The following is a 15,906-nucleotide window of genomic DNA, read 5'->3' as shown; positions in this document are numbered from 1 at the left end:
AATACTGTCCATAAGAGATAATTTGGCTTTTTAATAAAACCGTTGCTAGGCAACCATCCCTTGACCGGAACATAAAAAAATCACTGTTTTCTCAAGTTTCTATACAAAGGCTATCAACGATATGAATATAAGCTTATTTTGAGAGGGGGCCAAAAACGCCCCTTATCACACCTTGTCCTTTTGAATGGCTATGGTATAATTTTTTGTGTTTTGTTGAAATTTAATTCATTTAAAAGGTCTCGTTAAAAGTAGTGATATCATGATTTGTTGGTAGTTCATGTTGCAGTATTGATTATATCAATAATAAAAATAACTCTTCAGAGAAATCGGATGATGTGGTACATTAGTCACTCGTTTCGGCTACATAAATAATCATTCAAATATTTAATTTTCTTTTCTTTGATTAAGACATATATCTAGACTTACAAGCAGAAATACAAGTAAATCCTCTGTTTGAATCTCGATCGTTAACACACTTCTTTCCTGTGACACAGTTGTGGTCTGCGCAAACTCCCGCACACGACTGAAAGATCCAAATATCAAAGAATAAAAATACTACTTAAAATAAATAAATTGAGAAAAGTGAATTAAAGGGGAACAAGCTACGAGATAAATAAATATCTATTTTTTTTGTTTGTTCAATCATTAATGAAATGCAAAGAGTGCTTTTAGCAGCTAGTATATTTAAATTTTGGCAAAATGAGCTAAAAACATTGATTATGAGTTATTCACTTGCAAGTGAATAATTCGACCTCATTTTATCCGTATTCGTTTGAATTTCAATTTAACCCCTTAGCTTGAGGTGGATAACACGTGAATTGCATGTGTAAAGTTATTTAAAGAAAAAGAATATTAACACTAAAAGTGAAAAAGGTAAATCATTTGATTGACTGATTCGATCCACAAAAAATCATTCTTTTACAGGTAAAAACGATGATAAATATTTATTTTTCTTCTATAATATGAAATTAAACAGACCTAGAAAAATCCAACAACACGAGTTTCCTTAATCAGATTACTTTAGAGATCAACTCCAGAGTTAATTAGATGGTGTCTGGACTAAAATGCACACGAAACGAAGCTACGTATTTTCATGCCCGTGCCCTGTTAATTGTTTATTTTAGACTTTTAATAGTTTGGATAAATGTTTTACATTGTCATAAATAAAATATGAGAATTTGATTAAAATTGGTGAACATGAACTTGACAACTAGTGCCCCTTTATAACATACCTTTTTGTGTTTTCACTAGTTGTGACAAGGCCAAATTGAAAGTAACAAAATATGGCAGATAAAAATGAAAATTTTCTTTTATATTATTATGGAACTGAGGACAGCGGGAACTTAAGGTCACATGTTGTGCTGTGTGTTTAATATTCAATGTCTTTTTCTATAAATATAATGATTAAATTGTTGTTACAGACAATCGTAACTACTAAAGTTAATTAAGTAAAATTCCTTAAACACGAAGTGTGTTGCATTACTTGAGTTGTTTTATTTCAAATAAATAAATACATCTCATCATATTGAAAAGGAGGCCGACAGAGAGAGTTTATGTATATATGAATTAAGGAATAAATGTTTTTGCCTTCAAACTAGATGCTTAAATAAGGAAACAGCTTATAAACGTTAGGTCAAATTACAAAGGATCCAACATAAGACCGATAGCTGGTTAAATTCAGAGAGGTAAGACGGGACAATTTGAGAATATGAAAAGTATAAAAATATCTTTCATTAAAAAATGTATGAATCTTTGGTTTGGATAACTTGACAGAAATTAAACTTCTTTTCGTAAATCCCTTGCTTCTATGGTGCACTATATGTCAAATAATGTAAAATTTACATCTAAAAACCTGATGAAAAATAGTACATAGAGCTTTCAATGTTTATGTTTGCCAAAATTTTTAATAAATAAAGGGTTCCTTCACGAAGTTTATTTTACATGTGGACAAGGAACATTTCTCTCTTAGATGTTGACTGAAATATCTCCAGCAATTACCATCAATGCATAAAAGTCATTCAAAGATTTTTGAAACAATTATAACTTCATTAAAGTTCATTGTTTGACTGTCGTTTTATCAAATTATTGTTTCTCGAACATTTTGGATAGTCATGTCAATCATGTTTTATATATGTTTTTTTTTCCATTTATTTATGTTTTGGTCATTACATCTTTCAGAAATAATTTAAATATTGCAAACATTTCTACGGTCCTACAAAAATTATATGCTTTTCCGGCACGAAGTACATTGGTCGATGTTAAAGTGTGAGATGACATGGTTATATCTTCAGTCAATTATCGAAAGCATTTTTTGCGTCAAATCATTTTTGATTCGTTAACGTTTATTCTATAAATAAAAGGACAAAAAATATAGCTTGTACACTGTTCTTCTCTAACAGTGTGTCTGTATTTCACAGATAACTTATTCAGGATACAGCAAAAGTCTTGTTATAAATTTGCTATTTATTTGTATGCAATCTAACCTTGAACCAGGTTGAAATTTCACTGAAAATGCAACCATCTTCATGTACCAATGCTAGTTCATTATCAATTATGTGTCCAACTGCGTCACATACTTTCCAGTTCTTTCGATAATTAATAGTAATACATTCTGATGTCAAGAAACATTCTTTGACACATTGCAACAAGCTGATATTTCTAATTCTACGTAGGATGTTTGTTTGGCTACATTTGCCATGTTGTAACTGTCCACGGACGGTGCTGTCATTTGGATGCTGGCATTCAACATCGTCTTTGTCGCAACAAAACTACTGAGAATGAGAATATAGCTTTCGTAATTTCCATATTGTAATTTTGTTTTATTAACAAATCTTGTTTAAAGTTTTTTTGAGGTAGTAGTAATTTGATAACTACTGCGCTCATGAAATTATTTCAGTTAATGTAAATATGTAAGTAACATCAATAGACATATTAATATTTCATTATCATATACAACTAGATAGTCTTTTGGTGGCTGTATGCATGATTAGAAGTCTAATCTCTGCGGACGAATATTACTTAGATTTACAGAAATGACTTGTAAATATATTAAGGGCTTTCCATTTTAATCTTTAATAACTCATAATGTGCATTATAGATATTCATGGATGCATGGAAACACTTGTTAAAAATAACGATTATTATAGCTAACTTATAGCATCACTGAAGAGACATGTATTGTCGAAATGCACATCTGGTGCAGGAAAATTGGTACCGTTAATGTCATTATACCATAACATTCATTTCTTAGACTTTGTTATAACAAACAAGTAAACCTTGTCAATTATATTATCACCTAAAATATCGAACAGGACAAATCTCATACATGTTCATTTGTTTCAAATAAAATTACAGAATACCATAATTTCTCTTCAGCCTCTAAGCTTTTCAACCTTCAACTGTTGTTATTCGAGCGTCATTGATCATTCGTAGAAAAGCGTGTATGGCGCACAAAATTATCAGCTTGTTAACATAGATGATTTTGTCTCAGAATACCAATAAAACCTGAAAGGAGACGTCAACAGCAGATCGACCGTGCAAGGGCTGTATAGCAAGTAAAGGTCGTTAAAAACTTCCACATATAACAGTAGATCTATGATAATTACTTTACTTAAGGATGGTTGGTGCTCAGTTTCAAAATAAAAAACTTTCCATAACTTTAGTATATATTGATAATGGATTAATTGAGGAATCAAAAAATCAAAAAAAAAAAAAAAATACAGGGGTCAATGTACTTGTTTTTGAGATATTAGCCATTGGAATTTTGGCGGGAAAATGTTCTCTCGTGATTTTTCATAGCTTTATCATTTACCAGTTAAAGTTCTCAAAAACTATTAAAAAATAAATAAGATTTTATAAGACTTTTACAAATCAGTTATAATTATACATGTAAAAGATTTATGAAAAGAAAAATGGGGTTCATGGGCATTTGTTTTTTTAAGGCATTCAAATGGATAAAACCAGAGGATTTCGAAAATCTGACATTAATTCCAAAGCATGACAAGCAAACATCCTTAAACAAATTAGAAACGTTAATAAAAGTAGGGGTAATCATGACCATAACAACGATAAATAAGTATTACATACTGAATAATTCAATTGCCAAACACTTTCATACCAGTGATAAATTTGACCATGAATATTGAACTTTCAGTTTTGAACGTTTGAGATTAAATTAAGGAAATTCTGAAGAGATCAGATTAATTTGTTTACAGCCTTCTTGTTTTGCAATTGGAAAATAAGTAAAAATTATTATTAGTGATTACAACTCAGATGTCGAAAAAGGTCGGTGTTTTAGACAGTTTTTTGGAATACAAACTTACACATTTTGTTCATAAACGAGATAATTGCCTCCTAAACTGATATATAGATAAAGAAATAAGAAAATATGTATTGAACATAAGTGTAGTCGAATGAATGAGAGTTACTTCTTAAGTAGCAACTATTGATAAATTAAAAAACACTGCATGAAAAACATGTAAAAATTACTCAGACAAACGTTCCTGCGTATTGATAATTCACTGTATTTCAAATGTTTTGGTATGAGCGTTCCTAATGAATGTAAATCGAGGAAAGCGCTTCAGACACACGACATTTATACACTGTGTGTTTTCTTTTGCTATCCATGCTTCATACCGCAGTAGGTCCCGACGATACAGCACACAATTAAGTAAGAGTAAGTTTATTCAATGAGAATAATTATTCATGTAAATAAAGAGTTAAGTTATAAATATAACGAAATCATAACGAAATCAAAATGACAAAAAGGTTGGATGTTGTTCAAAACTTGATTTTTATAAGAGAAGTAGCTTTTAGATATGCAGACATGCACTTACGTTGGGTAGGTAGTAACTGAGCTGTCTGTTAATAAGGTACCTTAAGTCCCATTTTTATTTAATATAAATAACATTATTTGGTCAATTTAATTGTTAAGAAACGTAAAGAATTATAACTTTAAGATATTTTAAAGTTTGAAATCAGGGGAGTCAAAAGACCTAAGATGGATGATTTTCGACGGCATTCGGACTTGAAGTTGGGAGAAAAAGCATACCTATAACAGTAATCACAGTTTAAAGAAACCACCCAACTAGCTTGTTATAAACATGATGCTGAATCATTAATACTGTCGGAAACAGAAACAAAAAAGAGTAACGGGATAATCTTGCCAGCTACATATGACAAAAACAAATTTACGTTTTCTAAAACTCTTATTACCGAAACCGTTATAACGTTCCTTTTTTAATGCTTGAAGAGAATAGTTTTTGGAATATCTGGCATTAACATTAATTTGTTTATTTAAGCACAGATGAAATCATCGAAAACTATACTAGAAATAGCTTTCTATACAAAACAAAGGTTGAAAGGTGTCCAAAGAAATTTTTGATGGAGTTGGTCATTTCCAAAAACTGTAGTTAACGAGGGTATGTGTTTTGAAGAAAAATACTGAACTTTAAGGAAAACTCAAAACGGAAAGTCCCTATTCAAATGGCAAAATGAAATGATAAAACACATCAACCAAATGGACAACAACTGACATATTGCTGACTTGGTACAGGCAATTTCTAATGTAGGAAATGGTGGATTAAACCTGGTTTTATAGCGCCAAACCTCTCACCGGTACGACAGTCGCATTAATTCCACAATCATAGCCTGTTGAAATTAAAAAAACCCATAAAAACTCATGTTGTAACTACAACCTCCTTCTATAATCACGAATGTGGGCTACCGAATTAGTCTATTTATCTGATTTGTAATAAAATGAGCAACACGACATGTTCCACATGTAGAGCAGGATCAGCTTACCCTTCCGAAATACCTGATATCACCCCTAGTTTTTGGTGGGGCGCATGTTGCATAGTATTTAGTTTTCTTTGTTGTTTCATGTGTACTATCATGTGTCTGTTTTTTCTTATTTTTTTAGCCATGGCTTTGTCGGTTTATTTTCAATCCATGAGTGCGATTGTCCCACAAGTATCTTTCACTCCTCTTTCAAAAAGAATGTCGTGTGAGTTTTAAAATAATTTTAACATGTGGTGTGCGTACAAAAGTTGCATGAATACGCTTTTCAATATCTATCAGCAGTTCATCTCCTGGTTGAGTTTAATATCAATGTAGCCAATGCAACTGTTCTGACAGGATTAAGTACTGCATTTCTTTCTTAATTGCAAATTGAACAACTTTTTACTTATTACTCAAGTAAAAATTTAAAGGATGACATAATACAGTGTTAGATGTTCATTTTTCGGTTTAACCGTTTTATCATGATCTCAAACATTCCAATTATTCATTCAATAAAGAAAATATAGTCGTATTAAACGGCATCGGTTATATAATATTTGTTCCATTGTACACCAAAAAGGATAAAAACTAACAAAAACATATTGATTTGATCTGCTAAGAAATGATGAAGACTATTAGTTTTTGCTCGATATTGTTGATGGGGGTTTAATATGTCGTTCTTTTGTTGATTTCGTTGATTTCAATGTTCCTTTCTTTGCAAATATCAATCGATTTACTCATTTCCAGTTGAAGATATTTTGTAGGGAAGGACACAATAGGTAAATAGGTCAAAGTTCGATTCCACTGTAACAAGAATATTTGTATTAGAAAAATGCTTTTGCGGTATTTAAATGAATTTGCTTTTGCTTATTTTCAAAGAAATTCGTACGCTTGGAAGTTATTCTTGAGCGAAGTATCCTATTGTTGTGAAGGTCAATCGATCGATCAAAGTCTGAAGCCGACGATATATTTCAAGGGAAGGCTTAACGGATTGTAACTTATATTTACCTTGCCGAACTGGAAGAAAATTATAGAAGTGGAAGATGTAGAAAAAGGAACTTTTCGCTAGTATTTGTGTCATAGTTTGAGAAAGGTAGGATTGAGTTCTGAATGTTCTAGCCCGGGATAATGGGGAAATACAAAAACATGCATGAATTTTATCATGTTTTATTAAAAATACAAACAAAGTGAAAAAAACTATCAGAAGGGTACATCTGAAGGATATTACGGTAGATAAACGGAAAAAAAACTCTGATAGTCAAATATAAGTCTAAAAAAAATATTAAGTACGTGCATGCATGTAGATATATGTACAGAAATTAATAAAATACTGTTTTAATAATTTTCAAATAAAATAGGTGTGATCAACAGACATTGAAAGCGGCTACTTTATACCAAAAGTTTATAAATGTTTATCAAAATCTGCGGAATTGAAGAAAGTTCTGTAATCATATTGTTTTAATCATTTGAGGACGAAAATTGTCATTTTCACATCTTCCGTATTACTACATCAGCAAAGGAGACACCTTTCACGAGGTTTCCTTCTTACGATGGTTTTAAAAATTTAAAATGATAACATTAAAACACTAGTCTATGACTGTTTCTACCAAAAGTGTGTTTTATAACGCTGGTCGTTCACAATTTCTTTATCATTAGTTTTGATGATTTTAAAGAATAATAATATCCTTTCCACCCTTGCCATATCACGCCATCAGCAAAAGTGCTTGTTACCCCTGACAAGTAAGCTCCATTAAGATTTGAAACGTGACATGCCGTGTACCACCATGCTCCTTTATACATAACTGCACAGCTGGTTTTATGTTTGTCATTATCTCTGTCGTACGTAGAAAACATACTTCCGCTATGGGATTGCAGACTGTCTCCTAGATAAATAAACACAGTATGTTAGTTCAGTATATTTTGTGTACTTTTTTCATACAGTAATCAATCAAAATTTGCCCATTTTAGTAAAAAGGAATCTGTTAGAATTTAGCAAAGGATGAATTTACTGTTGCAATGACGTAATAAAAATCAATTATGATGACAAAACAGAGTTCCATAACTGTGATCAAAGTGTTGCAAAGTGTGGTGTGTACCATGATTCCATTAATATTGCATGTATTACATCTTGTTCAAATATACAATCTGAATGCCAATTATCCAAAAAGGTATAGAATGAAACGAATACCCAATGAATGCGTTTTCTAATGTCTATTTAATAACAATTACGCAAACGATCGTCGCAAAAAAAGATTTTGCCATGTCTACAAAGTACGAACACCAAAACAGATTTAAAGTGAACTCAAGTAGTTAAAATAGTCTTATCAAGTATTTAAACAACAAAAACTTGTTCAATATAAACTCACGTGCATAAAAGTAGTTTATCAGGTTTAAAAGAGGGACGAAAGATACCAAAGGGACAGTCAAACTCATAAATCTGAAACAAACTGACAACGCCATGGCTAAAAATGAAAAAGACAAACAAACAACAGCACACACGACACAACACAGAAAACCAAAGAATAAACAACACAAACCCCACCAAAAAACCAGGGGTGATCTCAGGTGCTCCGGAAGGGTAAGCAGATCCTGCTCCACATGCGGCACCCGTCGTGTTGCTTATGTGATAACAAATCCGGTAAATAGTCTAATTCGGTAGGTCACATTCAGGAAAGGGAAGGGGATTGAAGTTACGACGTAAGGAACATATCCGATATCATTTGTGATACGGTTATTCCATAACGGTCAACCAACTCGTGATGGCGTCCGTAAAATTTACGAAGGGATGATTTCAACTTCACCATTTGGAACTCTTGGTTTAATAGCTTCCTTGTGAGCAGCAACCCTCTATCAAGAAAATCATGATAGGAAATGCAAGCACGGGAATATCGTATCAATTGGGAGATATATACCCCGTATGCAGGTGCTGCTGGAATGTTGCTACTTAGAAATGGAAAGTTCACAATTGGAAAGCTGAAATCATCTCTTTTGTCGTAAAGTTTTGTTTTCAACCGACCCTCATTGTCAATTTCTAGATGTAAGTCAAGATATGAGGCCGACTTAACTGCATCTATTTTAAATATCACACAAACTTGTTTAAAGACCGGGGATGACCTAGAAAATTTTACGCCCTTACAGCATCTGACTTCAAGCTTGGCAATTGTCATTAATAAAAGCATTTATTTTAATCTTGGAACATGTTCTTAGTATTGTTAAAGCTCGCAACATAACATATATCTTTGGCTAACACAAAATTTTCAGGGAGGGTTTAAATTGAAGATTTCCGTATAACACCTACGAGAAGTTTTTCAGCAATTGATATTGAAATAACTATCCGTTTAGGTTAGTAGTTTGTAATCAGGATGGCACTTCTAGTGGTTATTATCATAATGTTCCACAATATTTATGTATTATCGTTGATCATCTCAACGAGATTGATTTTCTCGCTTGAGCTGGTACAGAGAAAGCGAGAAAAGCAATCAAGTTGAGATGACCAATGATAATCTGTTTATCACTAATTTACCTATGACGAGGTTGTCAATTTCATGTAAATTTCATTAGCAACGCCACATGCCTTCTTAGTTTTTAGCGATAATTTTCCATCTCAAGCGAGTAGCATGATATGAAAATTTATCACAAAAAAATATCAAAGGAAAAATGCACAAAATAGCAATAGTTAGCAATACATCCTTTAATTCCTTTGGATTTTCCTCACAATTTCTATTGGCCCAATGAAAATGTGTGGCAACTGATTCCACCTTGTCCTCTAGTTGTGCAGATCAGGACTTTTCTTTTTAATATATTGGCCCCGCAGATTCTATTTTCATTGCAACTTTAATTTTGTAAATGGCATGCTATGGATCATTCTGATTTGTTGTAATTCCTTCGCCTTTTACCATCTTGTTAATATTCAAATTTCGGTCATGCGAATGAACATTTACTTGAACATCTTACCCATCCAAGTAATGGTAGATCCGGTGGGTATTGAAGTTCTATATGATGATTGTATCTTTGAAACATGCATTGCTGTGTTTGTTTGTTGATATGCCAAATTTTTTGCAGTATTAGCAAATCTGTTGTAGTGCACTGGTAACATTCCAATACAAATATATCCATAAAATGTCTTCAAGTTTGTTTGCTAAGTATTCACCGTTAGGTAAATGAGGAGACGACGATAATGAAATAGAATGATGTTTAACATGATCAGTGTCACCATTAAAACGCACTGCAGCTAGATGTCCTTTTGGTGTCAATTTCTTCATGCTGAAATGCTCATTCAAAATGGAAGAGTGGTTAATCTAAATACGTTTTATGTATGTTGTAATATCATTTTTTTTTTATTTCACTGTGGTGTTTCTGTTGTTTCGTTGGTTTTCACTTATAGGCGAAGTGTTATCCCGGTTTTAGTTTTTAACCCTGATTCGTTTTTTCTCAATCGATTTATAACCTTTGAACAGCGGTATACTAATGTTGGCTTCATTTTCTACAACTTTGATGACCTTCTGGAGTGAAGTTTAAGCTGTTAGGAATACTTTGTTCTCCACCTGTATTAAATTTAACGTTGTCAAAGACTTTGAGGATTGTCTACTGTGGTCAAGAAGAAAACAGTTTAAGAACTTCTCTAAGATATCAGCATTATATACAAGGCGATTTAGTTGCTGCACAAGTATAGTCCGACCTTTTTGTAACCTTGAAAGTATTAATTGCTTTTTACTGTCCTCTCCAGGAACCGAAATTTTGAAGCAAGGTGGCAATTTCGTTTTTTTTTCCATTTCAATAGCAAGTCAATGATACTAAAAGTAACTAATGTAACGTGATATTATACACCCTGAAGATTATTTACTTCATCTTTATGCAAACAGTTGACAATCGTTGAGCCTTTGCAGGGGATTGTTTTTATCTACAAATCCTAGTTATCATATTCTGGATATGATAATTTAACCATTACATTATAGCAATGTACATTTATTCTAAATGGAATTATAGGGAGTGGGGCAGTAAGAATTGAACACAATTCATAATAAAGCGTAAAGAAACATGCACTGCCCTACATGAAAGCCTCCCTTTATTTGAAAGTGGATTATAAAGGAGTACTGAACATAATTTGCACAACGTTACAGATGCTACGTCTCCTAAACGTATTTTAAATATGTTTTAAACATATTCATCATGTCAGTTTTTATTCCGTATGTAAAATCGTTTATTGTAAAACATAAAATATAAATGATATCACTTTGTAGGTACCTTATTATAATATGAGGTGTACAAAACATTGGGAATTTGATATCCAAGGTATTTCGTGCTTAGCTTTGGATGTAAAAATATTGTTTTTTATTGTTACATTTTGATGAAAGGTCAAGTCGTGTAAATTAGATAGCATAAAGTTTACACTTGACAAAATAGCACTTTTGTCACTGAAGAACAAAAATTTACAGTTTATTAAAATATTACAATTGATATGTAAATTAAGTAGATAGTGTCAATGAGGTTGCAAATGTTACAACTATGTCCACACGAACTGGTGATATTGCACTTGAAGAGAGAGGAGATGGAATTGAAGAAAACCAATGCATCATAGAACAAGGCCAATAATGTGAGGAATGTGTCTTTCATTTTTGCAAACCTTGCATACTAGTTAAAACAATAGACTAATGGAGTGGGAAAGTGAAACTCAAGAGAGACATCAAAGAAATCAAAGTTTGCCTAAAGAAAAGTACAAATATTTCTGGACAATGATATTTCAGGATGACAGATATTAAATGCGATACAGGCTGCTCTTGTAAGAGACCCTAAATTCAAAAATTACACTTGGCACAAAAGAGATAGAATGCCTAAGTGGTTCCTAAAACAAGAAGGAGGATGGCATCGAAATTCAGAAATTCTTACGTATATGGACCACCTCTGGGTATAGTTACATAAATTACTAAATTACATAAATATCAAAGTAACATTTGTTTGGTATTTAACATTTATTTTTAAACATAACTTGGCACAACAGATAAAAACAATGTCAATATTCTGAAACTTTGAAAGGATAATATAATTGATTGATCCCCTGCAATGTGTTAGTAGATTCTTAATTCACAAATGCATGCTTTAGATTAAATATAATAAAGCTACATGTAGCATGCTTCTTTCGTTGTAAAACATAAACAGAAAGTTGTTGTAATGGATATCTCCTCCTACTTGTCAATCACAGGAATTCGAATTTGAAAAAAAACTGTGCTTCAGGATTTTAATTGAAAATATCTTTATTGTGAGTTATTTTATGTTCTCACATTTTGGCTTTATCTAACCATATTCTGACATCTGTACAAGTTGAAAAGTAAAAAAAAATAAATAAAAAAATAATTAATTTTGTTTAATGCTTCGTACTTCTTAACCCTGTCAAATATTTTCATGATGTGTCTCTCTTTATATCCTAGACCCGGTCTTTAAACTGAACTCAGATTAATGTAAGGTCATTGCTTCTCTGGAGTTTAAAATAAGACCATGATTCATTGAAATATATTCTTAGTTTTCAAATATGTATTATGCAAATTGTTAACTGCAATTATTTTCAAACGCTTCCCTAAGTTTTATAAACAATGTACACATAACTTCTTTCTTTAAAAAAATAAACAACTTTGCTGCTTGATTTGACGTTACACACCCAATCTGAATCAAACCTATATGCAACCGATTGTTGTTGAATAAGAAACAAGAATAGTAAAAGATTTATACAGATTAAACACATGTAATCAGAACTTTAATGATATGAAATTCAGAGAAAACTACTCGCCAATTTTATAAAAAATCTGGCATTAATAACACTTAACAAAGTGAATTGGTACATTTTTGTTTTAAATATAAATTGTGGATTCATTTCTTTTCATGGGTATCAATTTTTGTGGATTAGGGAAAACTTGCAAATTGTGGATATTTAAATTCGTTGTTTATCCAAAGTCTGCATACAAGACTATATAAAAGTTGTCATTCACCAAAGAAATCTAGGAAAATGTGTATCAAACGACTATCAATGAATCCAAAGGTTTTGTCTACATGTATATAAACTCAACAACATATCTCATTCTTAACCCCTTATCATGGGAAAACACAACCTCAGAAAAAAGTATAATCAGAGGATCAAAAGAGTCTATGTCATTCAGCTAGGTCTATTTGCAAATAAAGTATACATGTAGCCGATATGTTTTTTAAATCATATTATTCAATAGAATAGACAATAACACAAATATTTGCTAAAAATCGTCATTTGAGGACAAGAAATGAATAACGAGTCGACTGACAATTTCAACAATTTATCTCTTTTATAGATCCTGTCTTATTGTCCTACTGATAAATGATACGTTTTAAAACATATCTTTCTGTTAAAAAATGCAATAACTTAAAGAAGAATTTTGCTTTTTAAAGTTTCTTTTATCTACATATTTTTTAAAAGTGAATAGTCAAAAACACAAAACTCGACTGATTATTTGAGACAAGTGGCTTTAATTGTAGATCTTGTCTCGCTGACCTTTAATTAAAAAAATATCTTTCCGTCTATTTTAAAAATATTAAAAAAAAGGATAAAATTCATCTTATATGGGCAATTACTCTCACAAAAGTCATCATACAGTAGATTCTTTATAATCGTCCCGTGTGAGTTTACTCTATCTGAGCTTTCTACATTAGAAACAATATTCTTAAGTGTACAAATTATTTCAGATTTAAGTTTTTGTTTTACCAGACTACAAAAGTCAAAAGAATGACTGAGACTCACCGGCAGTTCCTTCGTAGCCGCTTACTTCCAATTTATAGTTTGTTGAGACGTCTCCAATGTAGAATCTAGTGTATTCCGCCCAAGCTGTATTTTCTTCAAAATCCTCTAGCTCTACTCGTAGTTGATAATTACCAGTTGCGACTATTGCATGAATGTTTGCATTTCCTGAAAATTATTATAAATTACTCGATCATTAGTATACTTGCTGATATCCATAATTGATCTGGTAATAAGAAGGCATTTTAAAGTTTTATTTCTGAGGGAGGACATACATTTTCATTGACAATGAAGAACTACCAAAAAGAAGAAATATAGTTTTTCAAATCTTTTATGATCAATTACATTTAATATTTCTTACGCTAAAACCTTTTGATATCTGCAATTATTCTTAACTAATGCATGATTAACATGCCAATAAATCATGTTAAAAATTTCATGATCTGCATTAATATAAGACAATTACTTTGGTTAAAAGTGTGAAATAATATAATTAAATCAACATTTGGCAAATAGACTATTTTGCTTGATAAGGTCTGGTTTAGAGGTTAAGATAAAGAGAATATTAGATGAAATTTTAAATCAGTACTTTGTTTTGTAGCAATCGGTTTCGTCGATGCTTTCAACAAATCGTGAGAAACTGAAGTCTGTGTTACTTAAAAGCAACAAATGTATCTATAACAACAAGTGATAAAAACATATCAGTTAAATTTTTTTAACATATGGATATCTTTGTCATTATCCACGCTACTGAAAAAAGTTCTACATAAAATCTAGTTTCATGTAACCCACTTTATAATGATAATCGAACACATTATTAATCAAGAAAAATCGTTAATCCGGTACAATCAATCACAAAGGAGTGTATGTAAAGAATATAACCAAAAGACCGAGTTAACATATCGCTATATTCTTTAAAAAGGCTCAAAATAACTTTATTACATGATAATACTGAACGAAAATAGACCAAATTTATAGATAATTATGAAAATCCTTGTATCACCAGCCGAGTAGTCAGCACGTCTGTGTTGATATGAGTTATCATAGATATGGTCATAATTATCGATTAACAGTTATAAAATTTGAATATTTCAGCAACGAAGGATTAGATTAGCTGAGCTCTATTTGCAAAACACATTTGGTATTCTATGTCCTCAATTCTTTCCAATTTGTACGCATATTGCCTTTTAAACTTTTTTGTTTCCAGCGTTACGGATGAATCTGTTGCAGACGAAACGCAAGACTGAATTACTTTTTTTAATCCTGCCATCTATGACATGTGTATTAACTGGTAACTTTTTGGATTTCGTAGTCGTTAGACCATCAAACAGGTTCATCAAAATGAAAATTGAAGTGGTTGTCATGACGCTCGCGATTAACAAAACACAATCCATATAAATTGGATTAATGAATTCATAACGTAAAATACCAGACATAATATTGCTTTTTCGAAAGATCGATAAATATGAGTTAAAACAAATAGTGAGAAAGTCTGACATTTGTAACACCATTTAATTTATTGATCCTCAAATGTTTTTTTTTTTTTTTTTTATTTATCAATCATATTTTTTTAGTTTCCAGTGTACTTTAAATCAATATTTGTTTGTCTTTTCGTCTTTTTACTTATTTTCGTGCATGATATTGTTGATTTTTTCCGAACCTATTGAGAATCTTTATTGTAATATACCTAGCCAGAAATTATGTGTAAGATTCCCAAATCCTTCTTCATAAGCTGTCCATCCTTTGTAAAATTTTGTACTGCCGTCTAGTCTCCTTTGGATTACCTAGATATGATAAACATAATTAGAGAATCTGTTTATATATTTTGAATTTTCCTACGTTTTATATTTTGAAATATGAACAGTGTGTGTGTGTGTACTTTTTACTTTTTTCAAATATAAAAAAGGGACGTGCATGTTGAAGAAATTGATTTTCATGGCGAAAAAAATCTGTTGGCATTGATAGGCGACTTATTTATGTAGAAAGTATTCCTTAATTTTACATAACATAAAATATTAAGTATACACCTACATCCCTTAATTTATTTTAGTAGATATTTATATATGTTATAGACCGTATGATGACATACAATTACATCTATTTTCTTTGATCCTCTTATGACTTCCTTTCATGATATATCTTTATCTTTAGTAAGCCAAGACAGGATCGACTATCATGTGGTTTATAGAATAAAGTGTACAATGCGGGCTAGTCATACAGCGCATGCGTCAGTTAATTAGGAACTTACTGTCCAGCCACCCTCATCTGTATCCATTTCACAATAGACATCGAACTGAATAGAAGGCCTTGGATAAATTTGGTAAACACCAGATCTACAGCCGCGTGGTATACCAGTACAGTCACGTGGTTTC

General features: G+C 31.5%; 1 long non-coding RNA gene across 1 annotated transcript; it reads right to left on the bottom strand.

Annotated features, from left to right (window-relative positions):
- Positions 1–7,563: 7,563 nt before the first annotated feature.
- LOC143076082 (uncharacterized) lies at positions 7,564–15,318 on the bottom strand. Its single transcript, XR_012978525.1, has 3 exons — positions 15,222–15,318; positions 13,538–13,702; positions 7,564–7,661 (listed from the first exon to the last, which is right to left on the bottom strand). It is a non-coding gene; the product is annotated as an uncharacterized LOC143076082 (long non-coding RNA).
- Positions 15,319–15,906: the final 588 nt, after the last annotated feature.

The sequence above is a fragment of the Mytilus galloprovincialis genome, chromosome 5 (genome assembly GCF_965363235.1).
Source record: "Mytilus galloprovincialis chromosome 5, xbMytGall1.hap1.1, whole genome shotgun sequence".
Lineage (NCBI taxonomy): Eukaryota > Metazoa > Mollusca > Bivalvia > Mytilida > Mytilidae > Mytilus > Mytilus galloprovincialis.
The sequence above is the reverse complement of the archived record's forward strand: the minus strand, read 5'-3'. Positions and strand labels throughout refer to the sequence as shown.